General features: G+C 41.1%; 1 long non-coding RNA gene across 1 annotated transcript in view; it reads left to right on the top strand.

Moving 5' to 3' along the window:
• LOC116150720 (uncharacterized) overlaps window positions 1–20,766 on the top strand; it is a 142,828-nt gene that overhangs the window by 49,797 nt on the left and 72,265 nt on the right. Inside the window, exons 2-3 of the long non-coding RNA XR_004134464.2 lie at window positions 9,446–9,552; window positions 13,197–13,334. This is a non-coding gene — a long non-coding RNA (uncharacterized LOC116150720). The remainder of the gene's footprint in view (window positions 1–9,445; window positions 9,553–13,196; window positions 13,335–20,766) is intronic.

A 20,766-nucleotide genomic window follows, 5' to 3' on the forward strand; every position in this document is an offset into this window, starting at 1 on the left:
TTAGGGTGCCTGTTTTATTGAGGTTGAATATGGTAGTTTGTGAATATGGAGGAATTGGTCCATTTCTCAGTTTTCAAATTTATGAGCATACAGTTCATAGCATTCCTTTATTAGCCTTTTAATGGTTTCAGGATGTGAAATGATAGCCTATGTTTTATTTCTTATACTGGTAATTTGTGTCCTCTCTCTCTTTTTTAAAATCTTTGTTAGCCTTGCTAAAGGTTTATCAGTTTTATTGATTTTTTAAAAAGAACTTTCTTTTTCTTTCATTGATTTTCTGTCTTGTGTACCTATTTTTAATTTCATTGATTTCTACTCGTATCTTTATTATTTTCCTTCTTCTGCTTCCTTTGGGTTTATTTTGCTCTTCTATTTCTATTTCTTGTTTTTTTTTAAATTTTCTATCCGGTTGGTTCTTTATTTGGGTGGGGGGGGAGGTAATTAGATGTATTTATTTATTTGTAGAGGAGGCACTGGGGATTGAACCCAGGGCCTCGTGCATGCTAAGTATGTACTCTACCACTGAGCTACACCCCCTTCTGATTTCTTGTTTTTACCCATTCCAATGTTCTTCTTTCCTTTTTGAACTTCGAAACCTTGTTCTCTTAGCCATTCTTTAAGGATAGGTTTTCTCGTAACAGATTCTCTTAGTTTCTTTTGACTAACAATCCTTTTACTTCCTTGTCATTCCTGAATGAAATTTTCACTTGATATAGAATTCACAATTGACAGGTCTTTTCTTCCAGTACTTAAAAAATGTCGTACTATTTCCTATTGGCCTCCATGGTTTCATTTGAGAAATACCCTGTGATTCAAATTGGAATTCCATTGTAAGTAGTGTATTATTTCTCTCTGGCTGCGTTCATGACTTTTTTTTCTTTTTGGTTTTCAAAACCTTTCAGAAATCTTGTATCTTGACATGGATTTCATTGGGCTTATCCTGTTTGGGATCCACTCAGTTTCTTGAGTCTTCCTTGAATTCTCCAAATTTGAGAAGTTCTCAGTCATTATTTCCTCAAAAACATTTTCAGTTCTTTTGTCTCTCTCTTTTCTGGTATCTCATGATATAAATGTTAGATCTTTTGCTATTGTCCCATCAGTCCCTGAGACTGTTCTTTTTTTCTCTTGTTGTTCCAGATTGGGAAAATTCTATTGATGTGTCCCCAAATTCACAGATTTTATCTTCTGTCATCTCCACTCTTTTTATTGTTGTATTTTTCAGTTCTATAATCTCTATTTGGTTTGCTCATATAACTTGTATTTCTTTGCTGAGATTTTCTATAGTTTTTCATTTGTTTGAAGAGAATTTGTAATTGCCTGTTGATTTTTTATGCATTTTTATGATGGCTGCTTTAAAATTCTTGTCAGATAATTCCATTATCTAATTCATTTCCATGTTGGTGCCTGTTGATTGTCTTTTCTCATTCATGTTGTGATTTTCCTGGTTCTTGGTATGGTGAATGGCTTTTTGATTCTATCCCAAACATTTTGGATATTACATCAGTAGACTCTGGATCCTATTAATTTTTGTTCATTTTTTTAAACAGACAGCCCCCTGGTTGAAGTGTAGCAGGAAGGCTGAATGGTGTATATGTTCAGCTCCCTTCTTCCCAATGGTACTATTCCAGCAAAAATAGGCAGGGGGAGTCACTGCCCTATTATAGACAGGTGGATTTGGCTCCACTGACCTTCTCAGTGCAGATGGGGCCCTGGTTGATGACATCTCACTGCCTCCTAGTGTGGATGTAAGCTCTCCTCCCCACTGGTCCCCACTGACATTTAGTGAGAGGGAAAGCTGAGTGTTGACTCATTGCTTTTTTGCTACAGGGTAGGGGCAGTAGCTTGGCTTTGTGCTGAGCCCCTCAGACGTAGAGGGAGAGGAAGGGGAAAGTGGAATGCCAACAAACGCCACCTCTCACCACCTCCTTGTTGATGCCTGCTAGGGATGGAGGTTCATTTCCTAACTGGGCCCCATTGATACCAGGAGAGGGAGAAAGCCAGGTTGGGATTAGCTCACCTCTCCCCACCTCATTCTGTCTCATGAATGTTGGGTGGTGTTGGAGGCCCACCTCTCCACTGGGACCTGCTGATGGCGCTGGGCAGGGGAGAAGAGGAGTGCCTACTAGCCCTGTTTCATACCACCTTATTTGATCTTGTTGCTACTGGGTTGGTGTGGAGATTCAGCTTCCTATTGGACCAGGCTGACACGAGAAGCAGGAGGATAGTGGATAGTGTGTAGCACTGACTGGACCCGACTAGCATCACTGTGTCCAGTGTCATTGATGCCAGGTGGGGGTGGATACCTAGCTCCCCACTCCTGGGCCCTTCTGACACTTGGGATGGGGGGAGATCAGAGTACTGACTAGCTCCATTTCTCTCCACCTCATTAAGTCCCCTTACTATGCAGTGGGGATGGAGGCTCAGCTCACTGCTGGACACTACCCTACAGGGGAGTCAGAGCGCTGCCTGCTTCCTCGTGCGGGCATAGAAGCTCAGCATTCTGCTCAGCCCCGTCTGTACCCCCGCAGGGGAATTGGAGCACCACCTGCTTCTGCCAGTGGGACTTGGAAGATCCCACATAGGGAGAGGTGCTTTTTTTCTCCCATTGGTTGATTGGAGTCATGCCGATATTACCAAAAACGCTTTCTGTTCTTATGCCATCCTTTCCCCGGTCCTTTGACTAAGGCTATCAGGCTTTTCTCGAAGCTTTTTCTTTTGTCTGTGCCTATTGGCAGTTCTGGGTTGGTGGTTTCTAAAGGGCCCTATCTGGGACTTAAGGGAAGCGGTAAGGAAACCCTGGGAATTCCTTTGTGTTGTCATGTTTGAGGTCCCTAGGAAGTCTGTCTTCTTTCCACCTTTCAGAGTCTTCTAATGCTTGTTGGTTGTGTCATATTCAGGGTTTCTTAGCTGTAAGGGGAAAGCTCTAAAAGGAATGGGGCACTCCATCTTGGCCAAAACTGGAAGTTCCTTGTATTTCTTTTTCCTCTAGGAGTAGAGAAAGCTTTTTTTTTTTTTTAATTGTAGTATAGTCACTTTACAATGTTGTGTCAATTTCTGGTGTACAGCATAATGCTTCAGTCATACATAAACATACATGTATTCATTTTCATATTTTTTTCACCATACGTTATTATAAGATATCAAGTATAGTTCCCTGTGTGGTACAGTATAAACTTGTTTATCTGTTTTATATATACCAGTCAGTATCTGCAAATCTCGAACTCCCAATTTATCCCTTCCCAACCCCTTCCCCCGGTAACCATAAGTTTGTTTTCTATATCTGTGAGTCTGTTTCTGTTTTATAAATAGGTTCATTTGTCTTTTTTTTTTTTTTTAAGATTCCACATATGAGTGATATCATATGGTATTTTTCTTTCTCTTTCTGGCTTACTTCACTTAGAATGACATTCTCCAGGGCCATACATGTTGCTGCAAATGGCATTATTTTTTGTGGCTGAGTAGTATTCCATAAATATACCATAATTTCTTTATTCAGTCATCTGTTGATGGACATTTAAGTTATTTCCATGTCTTGGGAGAAAGCTTTTTGAACTATCACTCAACATTTAGAATCAATTAATAAAAAATTAATAAATTTATCTACATTCAAAACATATAATCAATCAAATGTTAAAGGACAGATCTAGAGAAAATATTTGGCATATATATGACAGACAAAAGATTAATCTCCCTAATAAATAAAGAGCTCTTAACAGTAAAGAAGAAGAAGTCTGAAATCTTGCTAGAAAAAAATTGGCAAATGGCAGAGTTCACAGAGAAATGCAAATGAACATTTGAAAAGAGGCTTACTTTTACTCACAATAATAGAAATGCCAATTAAAACTACATTGTCACCATTTTACCAAAATGACACTGGCCAAAATCCCCAAGTTTGACAAAACACACTGTTTTCAGCCCTGTGAAGAAACAAGTACCCTCAAATGTTGCTGGTGGGAATGCAACATGGTGCAATTTCCAAGAAGGGAACTTGGCCAGATCTAACAAAATTATACTTACCCCTTGACCTAGCAATCTCATTTCTGGGAATTTACCTGGTGTCTATATTTATGCAACAACAAATGCACAAGGTTATTTATTGTGGCATTTTGTTTAATAATGAAGACTGGAACTCTGATATGGCCACCAATAAAGGGCTTATTGAATAAACAAAGATATAGCCTCATAGAGAAGTATTATACAGCTGTATAAAATGAAAGAGAAGATGTCTATGTGCTGATATGGATGCTGTTTTTCTAAAAAGATATGCAGAGCATATCTAGTGTTTTATCTTTTGTATATGAAAGGAGGGAAATAAGACTATATGTGTGTATTTGCTTACCCCACCCCCAAATACTGGAAGAACAACCAGAAACTAGTAGAAACAGTTACCTGTAAAGAGCTTGCAGAGGGGCTGAGGAGGAGAGAATAGGAATTGAAGAGCGATTTCTCTGAGTATGCCTTTGTGCATAGCTTGGCTTTTGAAATGTTTAACATCCAAAAAATACAAGGAAATAAAAGAGAAGACAAAGCAAAGCCTAAAATTGGAAAGAAACAAATAAACCTAACTGTGCATCAAAGGTAATAGAATCACACAGAGACAAGAATTATTTCAAATAACTTATGAACATAGTACTTAGACTGTACTGAAGTCAAAAAGAAGTAAATAGAATCTTAAATGCTACTTTGTAGTTTTATTGTTAGTGGTAACATTGGCATTGAAATTTTGAAACTTATGTAGGTGTATATATTATAGACAAAGAAAAAAGTAATTACGTTGATTTTATATTCAGAACCAGAATCTTCAGTGTAATAGAAAATAAATACATGTATAAAATAAACATTTGGAAAAACCCTATAATGTTAAATTTGAATTCAAAATATCGGTATGATCTCATGATTAATATATATCATATATATTAATGTATAAGTTTTTTTATATATGAAATGTATATGTATTTTACAAGACCAGTGACATAACTTGTGTGGCCCAGTGCAAAATGAAAATGCGGGGCTGCCTGTTCAAAAAGCAGGATAAAGTGCCATTAAAAGTACTAAAACATAAAGCCTTTTCCTTCCTTCCACAGTCTCTCCCTCACTCAACTTATCATGAGTTTTTTTTTCTATTTGCTACTTAATGTTGTTCTAGGGAAAGAAAAATAAAAACTGTAAGCATGAATTTTACTCTTCATCTTTATATTGTACAATGGCAGCTTTAAAAGCAAAAGTAAGAGCATTTGATTCGCGTGTGGAATAGCTGAAATTTCACAATTTGTATTTTGCGACTTGTCCTGGAGACTGTCTTGAGTTGGCCAGGAGAGACTAACACAAACCAGATTTGGGAAGTGGGAAGGAAGAAAAGATCTCCCTAGGCCCAGGGTACTCCCTTTGCAGGAGATACTCAGGAGGCAAGTGCAGGTGCTCCCAGGTCCCCAGGGTCCCTGCCTTGTGACAACGGGGTCTGACTAATGGGATGTGCTGTGCACCCTGGGCCAGGGGCAGGGAAGTCAACCAGACATTTCCCTTTCCCATGGGCCTGCTGCCCCAACCCAACAGCTAATGGGAGCCCTCCAAACATATTGGAACCTTAGGGCTGGGATACACTAGGGATCTGAACTGGTGGTGGCTAAGAGGCTATCCTTGCCCAGTCACCTGCTGAATATGATGTGGCACTGCCAATTGGGGTAGGGACACCACCACCATGCCTTGTCCCAAAATGTTGTGGGGCAAATGCATTCAATCTGACCTTCCCTACACTCACACCCTGGCTCTCACTGGGGACAGAGGGCAACAGTGGTTGCTGGGAAAGGTTGGACAAGGGGAGACTGGGCAGGACCCAGGGCACTAGGAGGTGTGGGAGCAGCCCCCTGGGAACCTGTCCTGGGGAGCCAAGCATGAACAGAGGCTCCAAGTCCCTGGTTCATGCTCCATTATCACACTGGACTACATTGACCAAATACAAAGATAAAATTGCAAATAATTTCAAGACATGGGTTACAGAACTTGAAATTCCAAACACAAGGCCCTTCTGGGCATGAATGTCTGTGTGACTGTACTGGTAGCTTGCCCATAAAGCTGGCCTTTCTGTTTCATAGTGCGGTTTGCTGCTCTGGTCTTGAAGCAGTGACATCCTGGTAGCAATAAGCTTACATTGAAACCAGATCTTGGTTTCTAAATACCATTCTCTAATAAAAGGAAACATTGCTTCTTGGAGAAATGGCTTATTCCTGGTTTGGTACAGGCAATATATAAGGTGAGGCTGTTCGTATGCCAGAAATTAAGAAGGCATTAAAAGACCAGTGGGGTTGTGTCAAAAGGACAAAGGAGCCAGTTTAAGGAGCTCTCAAATTTTGGACAATTGAGCATCAAGAAGAATAATGACTGTCTTTGCTTATGATTGAATAAATTAAAGCCATGAGTATCATGAGTCCATCATGGTAATCAAATGAGAGAAAAAACTCATTAGTGACTGGTGATGACTATTGTATCAACACTTTATTCTGAAAATTGGCAACTAAGGGAAAGAGTTAAGTGTTTACCCTGACTTTTAAGGAAAAACTTAAGTTTGTCTCCATTTGATCCTTCTTTATAGAAGAATGGCAGCTAACAATTGCAAATGGATTTTTACAAAAGCACCATTTTGCCATCTTCCAAGAATATAACCCATTCAGGCAAGGCTTATCAAGGAATGTTCAAACAACTGGGTGACGGATTGATGGAGGCAGTATACTTATGTGGTTCCTAAGTATCACCGCTCAAGTTACTTTTTTAATTGCAAAGAGCAAAACTTAGCTTGGCGGTCATGACCTTAACCCCATGATCACACTTAACACCATTTACAGTGAGATAGCCTTAGGCTCGGTGGTGTAATGTGGTGTGATACAATATGAAGGGCACAGCGTCCCCTGTGTAGTATTCATGCCAAAAAATGTGTAACCTGAATCTAGTCACGCCTCTAAGACCTCTACCATCCAGTTTACAGGTATATTAATTTGTTAGGCTGCCATAACAAAGTACTGCAAACTGAGTGGCTTAAACGACACAAATTTATTATCTGGAGGCTGAAAGTGTGAAATTAGATGTGTGCAGAGTTGATTTCTTCTGAGGGCTGTGAGGCTCTGTTCCACGCTTCTCTCCTAGCTTCTGATGGTTTGCTGGCCATCTTTCATGTTCCTTGATGGGTAAAAGCATCGCCTAGATCTCTGCCTTCATGTTTACATGGTGTTGCCCCTGTGTGCATGTCTATCTCCACGTTTCTCCTTTTATAAGATCACCAGTCTTGGTGCAGCCACTATGGAAAACAGTATGGAGATTCTTCAAAAGATTAGGAATAGACTTACCATATGACCCAGGAATCCCACTCCTGGGCTTATATCCAGACGGAACCCTTCTTCAGGATGACACCTGCACCCCAGTGTTCATAGCAGCACTATTTACAATAGCCAAGACATGGAAACAGCTTAAATGTCCATCAACAGATGACTGGATAAGGAAGATGTGGTATATTTATACAATGGAATACTACTCAGCCATAAAAACCGACAATATAATGCCATTTGCAGCAACATGGATGCTCCTGGAGAATGACATTCTAAGTGAAGTAAGCCAGAAAGAGAAAGAAAAATACCATATGAAATCACTCATATGTGGAATCTAAAAAACAAAAACAAAAACAAACAAACAAACAAAAAGAAAGCGTAAATACAGGACAGAAATAGACTCACAGACAGAGAATACAGACTTGTGGTTGCCAAGAGGGCAGAGGGTGGGAAGGGATAGATGGGATTTCAAAATTGTAGAATAGATAAACAAGATTATACTGTATAGCACAGGGAAATATACACAAGATCTTGTGGTAGCTCACAGAGAAAAAAATGTGACAATGAATATATATATGTTCATGTATAACTGAAAAATTGTGCCGTACACTGGAATTTGACACAACATTGTAAAATGATTATAAATCAATAAAAAATGTTTAAAAAAAAAAGTCACCAGTCATTTTGGATTAGGGACCCACCCTGCTCCAGTATGACCTCATCTTAGCTAATTATGTCTGCAACGACCCTATTTCCAAATAACGTCACATTCTGAAGCACTAGGGGTTAGGGCTTTGTAGAGGAGGAAAAATAATTTTCCCTTTTCCTTTCTAGGTTCTTGGCTGAGACCCCCCTGTAATAAAAAGACAGATTAACAGGAGAGAAACAAACAGAAGTTTAATAACATGTATACCTCCTATATACATGGGAGATACCCAGGAAAACTGAGTAATCCCCTCAAATGGCTCAAGCCACACCACCTGAAATACCATCTCCAGCTAAAGACAAAAGACAGATGGGAGGTGGGGAGCCAGTTATGGCAGGCTACCAGGAAAAACACAAAGCAAATGAAATAAACAAGGGTATGGCTGTGATGAAGATTTGAGTCCCTGCCTTCTCCATTAATAAGTTTCTAGAAATTTAGTCATTCTCTCTTCTTGGTACAGGGGACACATCCTTACAAATGGATATCTTACTTATGAATGTAAATGTCCCTTACAAAGAGTAACGTCTACTCACTCAGTTTTTAGAGCTTTTCCTGTTTCTGCTGTTTCTTAAAAAATAGTCAGCCTAAAATAATCCTTATGCCAAAAAGTCATATGTTAAGGTGACAAATTCTGTTCCCCTTCAGCTTCCACATATGATTTTGGGGGACAGACACAATTCAACTCATAACAACAGGAAATCTTGGAGATAGCAGAATAAGTTAAATATCACCACAAGGAAATCATCAGACAAGTCCCGCATGTGAGACTTTCTATAAAGTCTTTTCAAAAAGATAATGTCATTAAAAAAAAAAAAAAAGAAGTAGGGGGATGATTCCAAAAAAACTAAAGAAACCAAATGTATGGATTGTGATTGGATCCTGGTTTAAAAAAGAATATAGACTGGATGTTTTGAGAGTTAAATAATAGTAGGGAGTTCCTATTAATTTTCTTAGGGGTGCTAATGCTATGATAGTTATATATGAGAATGAACTTATATTAAGATATGCAGAGTGAAGTATTTGGGGGGAAGTGTCAGGATGTCTCCAGTTTACTTTTTTTTAAATTAAAGTATAGTTCATTTACAATGTTTCAGGTGTACAGCAAAGTGATTCAGTTTTATATATATATAGGTTATTACAAGATATTGAATATAGTTCCTTGTACTATACAGTAGGTCCTTGTTGTTTATTTTACATACCATAGTGTATATCTGTTAATCCCAAATCCCTAAATTCCAATTTTAAATAGATCAGCAAAATAAAAAATGTATAGACATACATAAAGCAAATTATATATATATAGTATGTATACAGATAAAGCAAATATACCAAAAGGTTAACATTTGTTGAATTTAAATGTTTGTTATCTAAGGTGTTCACTGTACTATTTGTTCAACCTTCCTGTGTGTTTGGAATTTTTCAGAATAAAAGTTGGCAGCAAATAAAGAAGAGAAGATTTTTCAAGAGAAGATTCTGCGCACCTCTCTATTGAAAATGGAGCATGAAAAAATAAAATTCAACAGGCTTAAGGTATAAAAGATGAAAATCCAGTTAGTGAAAAAGAGAAATTCACTGTCAGGGTTGTTAAACAGTTGGGCTGCTTTTCAAGTGATTCCTTCCCTCAAAGTATTCATTACTGGGAGTTGGAGGCCACAGCACAAAGCTCTCAATCAAGAATGATTTGAGGGCCCCCAAAAGACCGGCTGACCTCTAAATATCTCCCCTGCTGGCTTCCCATGTGGCCTGAAATCCCTGTAACCTAGGTCAGTTCTTAGGAATCAAGTATTTTCTCACTATTCTGGGGCCCCCTTTTAAAATGCAAAGCTGGGAGGATGCTGGGGTCCATTAAGTGGGAACCATTGTCTGCAGAGCCAGCACCCGCCCATAGGCCCTCAATTCTAATAGCTCCTTTCTCAACCCCTTTCCACCGCTGAGACGGGACAATATGTGCTCTAAGGTACTTTTTGGGTGAAGACACTATTTCAAGAAAGCTTACTTTCTGTGAATAAAATGGGGTGCATAAGGTCATTGCTGTTTTTACTTTGTCAACTGGGTGGCCTCTGAAAGCTTCTTAGAACACTTCAAAGGAAGCCTCCTCGACTCTTCCAGCCCTCCACCCCTTCCCTTTGTAACCGAATTCTTCCTGACCCCAAAGCTTTTCCCTGAATGAAGAGTTTCCAAGGGGTCTAAAAAAAATACCTGAGACAATTAGAGAAATGAAAACCCGGGGGGTCAAGATGAATTGACCCTTGGTGGAGGATTTACATAAATAGGTCCTAACCTCTGGCTGTGAATAAAAGATAAATGCCCCATTAGGGTCAGAACCACAGTTCAAGGGCATTCGCCAGGCCAGGCCTGGCTTCTCTGCTATGTCAGGAATTTCAGGAATGCCACTGATCATTGTGTGTTGGCAGAGCCCGGGGGTGTTGCAGGCAGGCTAACAGAAACCCAGCCCTGCCCACCGGGTGAAACTGCAGCTCTCCCACGCAGCAGATCTGCGAATCGAGAGCGTGGGAAACCCGTCAGTGTAGAGAGGACCCAGAAGTAATGCCCTCGAAAATGGGAAGGAAGCTTTCTCCCGAACGGTGACCAAATTCATATTTTGGATGGTGGTATTAACCTGCAAGATTAGAGGGGAGAAAGGGCATGTCCCCGGAGAAGAGCCATTTGCTCCCCTTACCTGCAGATCAGGTGAGCCGGCACTAGCCTCCTGCAGCCTGAAGGCCTCCGCCCCGTATCCTTCTGCTGCTACCCAAGAACAAAATCTTACAAGGGTGTTACAAGAGAATTTTCAGAAAAAAAAAAAAAAAAAAAAAAAAAAAAAAAAAAAAAAAGGTAAAATAGAGCCCCTCGTACAGACATCAAAATGTACATGTGTTAAAGATTTTATTTTACCCCTAATAACTGAGGGAACGAGCACGTGTTACAACTGATTTAGAAAAGGAGCAGCCCAGATTTATAGGGAATAAAGAATGTTGAAATGAATTGCAAATGGAAAAAAAGAAATGAATTGCAAATGGAGGCAGACCTTTTTTTTCCACCCCCACCCAGGGGTGAAGGAAGTCAATTGAACCAGACAGGACATAATTTTACATGTCTGTCCCTTCCCTACAACGGAGTTCTAAAATAGCTCCTATAGGAAGCAAGTGCTTTAGGCAATAAAGAGTTTTCCATTGAAGTATGACTTTTTCTCTGTAGGGGCAAGAAATTTTGCTTTCTACATATTATCTTAGAGAAATGTCCTTTCTATCTGCTTACCTCTCACCCCTGCCCAGTCTCCCGGCCACTCCCCCCACCCCACCCCCACCACACACAAAAAGGTATACATACTTTTTAAACCAAAGAGTGAAGTGTGCTTGAGAAGCTTTGCCAAAGTTGATTCCCACCTTCCACAATTTTCTACCTTACTTTATTTCTCTGTCACATAAAAATGCATCGAATCCTGTTTGGGTTGTTCCTTGGCAGGATGAGGATGACGAAGATGCCGCCTTGCCCATCTCATCTTGTTCTCTGTTGCCCCTCTTGCTCTAAAGCGAAAACATTGGGAGGATGGGAACTTGGGACAGAGAATCCGCTTATCCTGCAGCTGTTTTGGCTAGCAAATGCCTCAATTCTGATGGCCATCCTGGGTTTATTTTACTGAGAGTCTCCGAAGTGACCCATTGCGTCATGGAAACAAAGAGCAGGGATATCCTGGATTTACTGCTTAGAAAGTATTTCCCCCATGTTGCATCTGTCGGCTGAAATAAACGCACAGCCTAAAAGTTGAGAGTTATGTTTTATTTGGTGGACATTTCTGAGGATTCGAACCCACTTTGAGCCCGGGATGACAGCCTCTCAGATCGCTCTGAGGGACTGCTCCAAAGAGGTAGGGGAGGAACTAGGATGTATAGGAGTTTTACAACAAAGACCTGGTAGTTGGAACATTAACTAAAGAAAACCAGGCATCTCAAGTTAAAGAATTTAGTGCTTTTCTATGTATGGGAGGGAGCAAACATTTGGGCTCATTGAATTCATTCCTTGACAAGCACCTAGCTACCTAGGGCCAGTATCTTGTGCTTTCTTATTCTGAGTCCCTTCAGAGTGCACCATTGTTAGTGGCTGCAGAGGCTGGGCTGCAGGCTTGTCTGCTAATGACTTTATGGTTTCAGCATTCTTTGTTTACTGATATGATTTGCAGTTTTTTCGTTCACACATCCAAGAGGTCAGCTCACCTTTCTAAAGGTTCTGATGCAGGAAAAACGGATGTGGCCGTGTCCCAGGTCTCAGTTGAGTCCCTGGGACATGCCCCGCCAAGTGTGGGTCCTTGTCTTCATGCAGGAAAGAATTTAAGAGTGAGCCACAGTTGAGTAAAGGTAGATTTATTTAGAGATACATCAAAAGGCAAGAGAAAGGCCACAAGGTGTGGGGTTTGGGTGCTCAGATTAAAGTAAAAGTAGGTATATAGTCCATAGACAGAGTGTGGGCCATCTCCAAAGAGGGAGGGAGAGGGGGCAGTGGCGGTCATGAGGCGCCGCCGTGTTGCCAGTTTTTATGGGCTCGGTAGCTTCATATGCTAATAAGTCGAAGGAGCAGTCTAACTAGACTGGGGAAGGGGCTGGGATTCCCAGGAAGCTGGCCATTTCCCATTCTTTGACCTTTCGGGCTAGCCTCGGGACTGTCATGGCGCCTGTGGGCATGTTAGTCACCATGCTAGTGTATTACAATAGGCACATAATAAAGCTCAAGGTCTGCTAGAAGTGAAATCTCCCACCATCTTGAGCCTCAAGGCCCACTGGGGGTTGAATCTTCCACCATTTTGATGTTAATTGCTGTATCATTCCTTGAATGGCTGTGCCCTGCTACCTTCCTGTCTCAGTTCTAACTCTGACCTGGTAGCTAAAGTAACAGATGGAAATGTGGGCTCTTTAGATGGAGCTCTTTCTCCTAAACCTGCATGGAAGTGAAGAGGTGGAGATTCAAAACAAAGCCATGTTGGAGCATTACTTCTCATTACTGGATTTAATGTCTTATTTTTATATTGTTGCATAAGAAATCAACTCTTAAAAATCATGTGTTTTTGAATTTGGGAAATCTTGTTTGAGGCTCATTTATTTAAAGACAAATCACTAAAAACACCAAACCCACTGGCCCAGGCTTTGACCACCCCCTCTCCCTATTTTCCTCTGGAGCAGTGATGGTGGAGCCACTGCATGAATTTCACTCTATTATTGAATGAAGAAAGCCGAGGCTGGTGATACTGAGAAAGCGTGAGAGAGAAAAAAAGATATCACAGTGACAGCACACTCCTGCAGCGGTCCATCTGAAAGCAAGTAAGTGACCTACTTATTGTTCTGTAAAGCACAAGGCAGACTCTCACACGGAAAAATTGCCCTCAGAAGTGCCTGGGAGACCCTGGTATGAAAAGAAATGTGTGCAGGGCTCTCTTCATAATGGCATGCAGGTATGCGTGTGGGTTAGCAGACATTCCTTTCTGACTCATTACCCATTTTGCCCCTGCGCTCCACCCCCACTCCTTAGTGCTTGAGGCAATTTTTTTCTGGCTTTCCCTGGGCTGGGACCAATATTGATGGTATCTTGGAGCTCTCAAAAGAGAAGCTGTGCTCCTTTGCACTTTTTTTTTTTTTTTTTGGTGACTAGTCATTAAGACTTGCTGCCAAGCTCTGTCCAACGAGCATGGCACAGCTGCCTCTCAGCTGAGAGCTCTTACCTGTCACAGTTTCTGGTACTTGTAGACTCTTCTGGCAGTCTGTCAGTTAATACAGATTTACCGGCTAGACAGTGAAACAGACTTTTATGCTACCCTTTTATGCTCAGTACCTGGGACCTGCAAATTAAGTTGACAAAAACAGAGTCCCAGGAGAAACGGATGTTAATATTTCTTACATTCATGGGGGCTTCCCAGAAAAGAAGTGAAATCCCAAAGAAGTTATTAGGCTTGAGTACTTATATACCATTTTAACAAAGGGTGATAAATTGTGGAGAATAACTAGATAAAGGAAAGGAGGTTTGGGCTTTTAGGGGCAATAAATTATGGGATGGTGACTAGGGAATATATGGAGGAAATTAATGATAGACAAAGGCTATTTAATAAGTTTGTTTATTCAGACTCATCTTGGTGCCTTCTCTATCTCAGAGATAAGTGTTGTTCTCTCCCTGGTATGGGAGAAGGGGACAGCTTCACAAGGGAAATTCATGCTCTGCTTTTAGGCAAAGAGCTCTTCTTGTGTTTGCTTTTTCTCAATTGCCTTCAGTTCAAAATAATCCTTGTGCCAAAGTGGCATAATTTTGTTGCCAGAGAGTAGGTTCTTGTCCCACACAGGAAAGAATTCAAGAGCAAGCCGTAGTAAAGTGAGAGCAAGTTTCTTTAGAGAGATACACATTCCATAGGCAGAATGCAGTGCCTCTCAGGTGGGAAAATGGCCCCGAAGTGTGGGGGTCGTTTGTTTTTATGTTTTTATGGTCTGGGTAATTTCATCTGCTAACAAGTGGGAGGATTAATTCAACCATTTTGGGGGAGGGGTGAGGATTTCCAGGAGTTGGCCCCCTCCCCCAATTTTTGGCCTTTTATGGTCAGCCCATGAACTGTCATGGCACCTGTGGGTGTGTCATTTAGCATGCTAATGTATTACAGTGAGCCTCTAATGAAGCTCAAGGTGTATTGGAAGTCGAATCTTCTGCCATCTTGGGCCAAGTTGGTTCTAACCAGTTTATGTCCTATCCTCAACTGCTGGGTCATTCCTTTAATGGTTGTGCCCTGCCCCCTTCCCTCCTATTTCAACTTGGGGTGTCATATTATGATCCCCTTTGGTGAGAAGGCATCAAAATGCTTTTCAGGGGCTTAAAATACTTGTACCACTAGAATAAGGAAGTGAACTTCTGGCATAGCTTAGAGATCCAGAAGCCGTAGTCGATGAACCCAACTCCATCCTTTGGAGTAGAGGACTTAGAGGTATAGGGGAGCCAAAAGCAGGGATGGGAGCTGAGGAGGAGTTCCAAGAGGGCCTGAGAAAGAGAGTCCTTGGTCAAGAGTTGCCTATGGGCCACAGCTGCCCCTGTTGCCCCAAAGCTACATCTTGAAGTGGGGTGAAGAAAGAGTCAAAGTTTAGAATCTTTTATCCTGAAAAGAGACTGAGGGAGAGAAGAAGAGGGAGAAAGGAGTAATATGATATGAACCTACCCCTGCGCCTCAAGTTCCTGGGAGTTTCTCACTGGTTCTTGTGCCCTGTTGCTCTCTACCCTCTGCAAAAGAAAAATGAAATTGATTGCCTCACAGGCATAGATATAATCACTGATGAAGGGGATCAGAATATGCTACCCTAAAATATGCCACTTTGACATAAAGATAATTTTGAGTTGAAGGCAATTGAGAAGCAGCAGATACAGGAAGAACTCCCCCTTTCTGCCTACAAGCAGGGCATAAATTTCCCTTGGAAACAGTGATATCAACTTCCATTTGTAAAGATGTCCTCTTCTCCCATACCTGGAAGAGGACAAGACTCTTATCAGAGGAAACAACTTGAGTCTGCATAAAAGAGCTTACTGAACAACCCACCATACATTTCTCAGAAACCATCCCATAATTTACTTCCCCTAGGAGCCCAAACCCCTATTCCTTTGTCTAGTCAAACTCCACATTTATTGGCCTTTGTTAAAAGAACTCACTGCCTTTGGTTTTCACTTGCTTTGTGTGAAGCCCCTGTGCACATCAAAATACTAACATCAATAAAGAAACCTCTGCCTTTTCTCCTGTTAGTCTTGTTGTCAGTTTAATTCACAGGCTCCAGGAACTGAACCTAAGAGGGTAGAGGAAATTTTTTTCAGCTATACCATTGTTAGTATTGCCTTGCTTGACTCTGTTTGATTGTTCAAGAAATGAGTTGTTCGATTTAACCCCCCCACTTTTCTATTAAACACGTGGTTTAACATTGTGCTGGCTGAGCAGCAATTAAGAGATCTCCATAGAGGCTCCTCTAACGTGTTGCTTATTCTGAAAGACAGCAAGTAAGACTCTCATGACCATGTGTTTAAAGTGTGCTGCCCTGAGGGCTGCTGCTTTGTACCTTTGCAGTGTTGCCTTCTTGAGTCCCAGCAGTCCAGGAAAGTTCCCTGGATTCAGACTTTCCCATTATTCTGGAAAATTCATTTTTCCTTTCTTCCACATGGGCCTGCTTAGACAGAGTGACTTTCGACCACTGACTATAAAGTCATGGTCAATTAGAGAAAATGAGTTCTCCATTCCATGCCTTCAGGGCTAGTAACAGAGGCCCAGGGACTCCTGAGGTGTCAGAGGGAGGCACCAGGCTAGTCTCCCAGTGAAACCAAGCAGAGAAAAGCAAAGAGAGGAATCATCAGGGGGCCCATAATTATTGTTTGAATTTTATGTTTGTGGTTTAATTCTATAAATCAAAAAAGGGAAATTCACACTGGTTCTCTGTAGCATGTGATAAACCGCAGCATTGCTACCAACAACTTTTTTCTCTCTTTACAAGCTTTGCCTCTTAGCAAAAGTGCGTATTTCGAGTTTTGCAATACCTGACACACAAGTTGTGAAGAAGAGTTTTTCACAGGCCAAAGAGATATAAGGAAAGCAGCAAAGCCTTATATCTGGGACATTTCTGAGGGGTATATGTTCCTCAGAGTATCCAGTTATTCTATGACTAACTTCATTTGCTATGGTTTTTCTTAAGAAGACATTTGTGAAAATATCCAATTATGATTACCGACTACTTCCTGTGAATGATCTGTGATGTCTACACTGATTTCCCCTGAACATTCATACAGTCAGGATGTTTGAAAGCTTGGGCCTCTTCTCCTCTGACATAAATCATTTTCTGTGAAACCTTTCCATGTTAACTTGCAGTACCTGATTCTCAAACGTGATACACATTTAATGTATTGTCTTTTCCCAGAAAATGTCTTTGATGCTAACTGTTTTGCTGTTGGTCTCAAAGTATTCATTCTCTTCTCCTAACCATGGGCCCCAAATCCCACACAATGAGGGTGAGCCACAGAGCAGCAGAGAGAAAAAAAGCACATTGCTTTTCTTCCGTGAAGACTTGCCATCAAATTCCACCTCTGTGTTCTGTGGATACTATTTCACGTTGAGGAAATAGTAGCATTCATGATTTGGTCTTCTGGATTTAATTTAGAGCTACTTCAGTTGGTGCCTTTTTTTTTAAACCTCAAAACAGCAAAATGACAAGCCGTAAATGCCGGCTTTTCTCTTCCTTTGGCCCAAGGGGTACTCGAGGCTCAATGCGCATTCATCATCACCAAAATACTGCCTTGTATATATTTTTGAGAGCCAGAGATGAGTTTGTAATGTTTTATAGGCCTGATTCTGCGCTCTATGTCCTTTTCCTTTTTGGTAGTCGACTTGTTGTATCTGTGACGAAAACACTCACTGTGTGTGCGTAAGTAAGTTCAGAACCAGAAACCGACAACAAATAAAGATTCCAATAACTCAGGAGAACCTACCAGATTCTGACCATCTGACAATTTCATCTCGACACCTCCTAGTCTTCAATCATCAGAAAAGGTGATTGAAGCCTTGAGCTCTTGATTTTATCTCAAAGTCCTTTTGCTTTGTGGGTACCTTGGATCTGGAGATAGGGAATCAGACGATCAGATAAAGCCATGGGGAGGGCTGAAAGTTTGCTGGAATGACGCTCGGGGCAGAGTTTAGGCTGTTGGAGCATTTCCTGTGTGCCCTTTGAAACCTCTGAACTCAGCTCTTCAAAGTGAGAGCTACCTTATTCTGTCTTTCCGCTGAACAAGTGTATTTGTTACTTATCATTTTTTTTGGCCACCCCCACCCTAATTGACTTAGCTAACATTGATTTATCAGTGCAAAAGGATTGTGCCGACTGAGTCATAAGTTACACTTTTACCTGACATTATCTGGACCTTCGGAAATGAAAGCATACCAATAATAGACATTTTGTGCACAGGTCTACACACACGCACATGTGTCTTTCTGTTTGCTTCATTCATCATGTTCTCTATACTCCCACTGTTTTTCTCCCCTGACCCCTGCACTCTCGCTCATACTAGTTTCTGAGAGAGTTATGTTTTCTCATGAGCCAAAGGGTCATTTTTCAAGTTGAGTCCTATTAACCTCAGTTACAAACCCTTGGTTTTCTGAAGTTCCTCTTTGCAAAACTCTGTTTTGAGGAGAGAAAATTTATTTCTCTTTCAAGAGCCGGTGTGGTAAGAGGAAACCGAACGAAGCTGGTCTCTGGGTGTGTGTTTGTGCTCATTTGCTGTACAATCAAATACGGATATAGGTCAATAAAAGCTGTTCTTTGATCTCTTGCTACAAAGGATTCATTGTAAATACATTACTGAATAAGAGGGTTACGGCTGCGTAACTGCCCCTTACAAACAGTGCCCTATGCCACCCGTTAGCACATGCAAGAAGTGAGACATCTGGCCTCAGCCTGCCTTGGTTTTTTTTTTTTTTAATTGAGGTAAAAAACACATAAAATTTACCATCTTAACCATTTTTTTCTTATGGTACTTAAAAAAAATTGACGTATAGTTGATTTACAATGCTGTGTTAGTTTCTGGTGTGCAGCATAGTGATTCAGTTATACATATAGATATTCTTTTTCACTATAGGTTATTACAAGATAACGAATATAGTTCTCTGTGCTGTACAGTAGGACCTTGTAATTTACCTATTCTGTATATAGTAGTTTGTATTTGGTAATCCAGACTCCTAGTCTATCCCTCCCTCCCACACCCTTCCCCCAGCATCTTAATCATTTTTAAGTGTATACTTCAGTAGTGTTAAGTACAGCCTCCCTGGGTTTTACTTTGCTGATTTATTTATTTTGATAGGTAGCCACAGTATCATTTCATTTCTGGGTGTCCCCATAAAAGGATAGCGCTCAGGCAGAGAAATAGCCTGAAAAGAACAATAACACGAATAGCCACAAAAACTTAAGCTGCAAGAACTGAATAAAAGCAAACAAGGCCAATATTCCACTAGCTAACTCTTTAGAGTTAATACCTGTTATTACTACATGTCTAGCACTGGCCAAGGCGTTGTAAAGAACCCAGTGAGACATCATCAATGACCTCAAGATGTTTACCCTCCTGTTCTGGGTTGAAGGTATCAGAGTAAATCACGTTCACTAAAACGGGAGTCAAGACTTCAGCCTTATCTACCTCACTCAGTGATTGTATACAGAGGCACATTTCCTTTTACCCATAAATGTACAGTCTGTGTAATTAAGTAGCAAAGCAGAGCAGCCTGTTGAAAAGGCCATTGTCTAAAGTCACAGGACCTATCTAGGTGTGACAAACAACCCATGGTGGCAGGGGATTTAGGACCAACCTCTGCTGAGTGCTGGTGTTGGGCCATTGTGGCCCATGGGAATCTTGATGCGAGAACAGGGAAAAAGGCCTTGTGAAAGTGATGCAGTCTTGACCGTGAATTTCAGCCTTCCACAGTCAGTGTCTAAGCCTTTCTCCTCTTACCTGCCTTGTGAGACTGAAGGGCAAACTGGAACCCAAAAGATACCGCCCCTGCCCACCAAATTGCTTGACTGTCAAGACAAATAAAAGAAAAACATTCCCCATCCTCCCTTCCTTCTTTCCTTCCTTTTTTATAGATGTGTCTGGGTGTGGGATGAGCTGTCGTGAAGATGTGGATCATGAAATCCCTTTTTTTCACTTTATCATATTTTTATCGAGGTGAAATTCACATGCCATTAAATTAACCATTTTATCATTTGAAATGTAAATTGAGCACTGTGCAGACATCAGTGTTACATTGTTCCAGAACTTTTTTGTTTATCTCTAAAGGAAACTCCGTAACAATTAATCAGTCCCTCATTGCCCTGTTTTGATCCTGAAATCCCTAACACAAAGCTGGTGTGTGTTCCATTCCCAGCTCCCAGATCCCATTTAGATGACGTCCCTGCAATTTTTACACTGCTTGCTATCATAGTCAGCCTTCAGCTACAGGCCATTCACTTCAGCCAAGTTGATCATCTAACAAAAGTGATCATTCGTATGAAGGCATTTATCATCTCTCATGCACTAAGGAAATGGGAATGATATGATTTCAGTTTTTATATGATTAAAGTAAACCTTTCAAATGTAACTTCTCGGCTGTTTCCTGTAAAGGCAGCATCTCCCACCCTGGGTTCTGGTGGGTGGGAAAGATGGAGGAAGGGAATTGACTTTCTCTGGTTCACACTGGATGTCAAACCCAGCCGACCTACCTCTCCTCCAGTCTGAGTCAGTGACTCTCATTTGTTTTCGTTTTTTTCTTGTTTGCCTTGACCTATGCTGCAATCAGTACGTACACGTGTACAACGCCCCCACAAGCAAATCCACTCGACAAAGCGTACTGGGCTACATCATTGCTATGGTGATAACCTTGAATCTGCTCTAATTTGTGAAAGAGGACGTCATTCAGAAAGTTCCATACTTTATTATTAACAAATTACTTATGACTCACCTCATAAATGACCCTGACAACAACCGTGATTATGACTCAATGTTCCCAGCCTCAGTCTGACGCTCTGGCAACAGAATTGTTCTGTTTTCTCTTGTATTGACTCCAGTTCTGGGAGGCTTCCAGCTCCTTTCAGTTCAATGATTTCTATTCAGTTCCACAAACACCGAGCACCTACTCTGCTCAAGTACTCAGATGGGCTCGGGGGACACAGACATAAAGCAGACCTGGTTTCCACCTTCCCGATGCTCATGCAGTCTAGTGACAAGCTG

Source organism: Camelus dromedarius, chromosome X (assembly GCF_036321535.1).
Source record: "Camelus dromedarius isolate mCamDro1 chromosome X, mCamDro1.pat, whole genome shotgun sequence".
Classification (NCBI taxonomy): Eukaryota; Metazoa; Chordata; class Mammalia; order Artiodactyla; family Camelidae; genus Camelus; species Camelus dromedarius.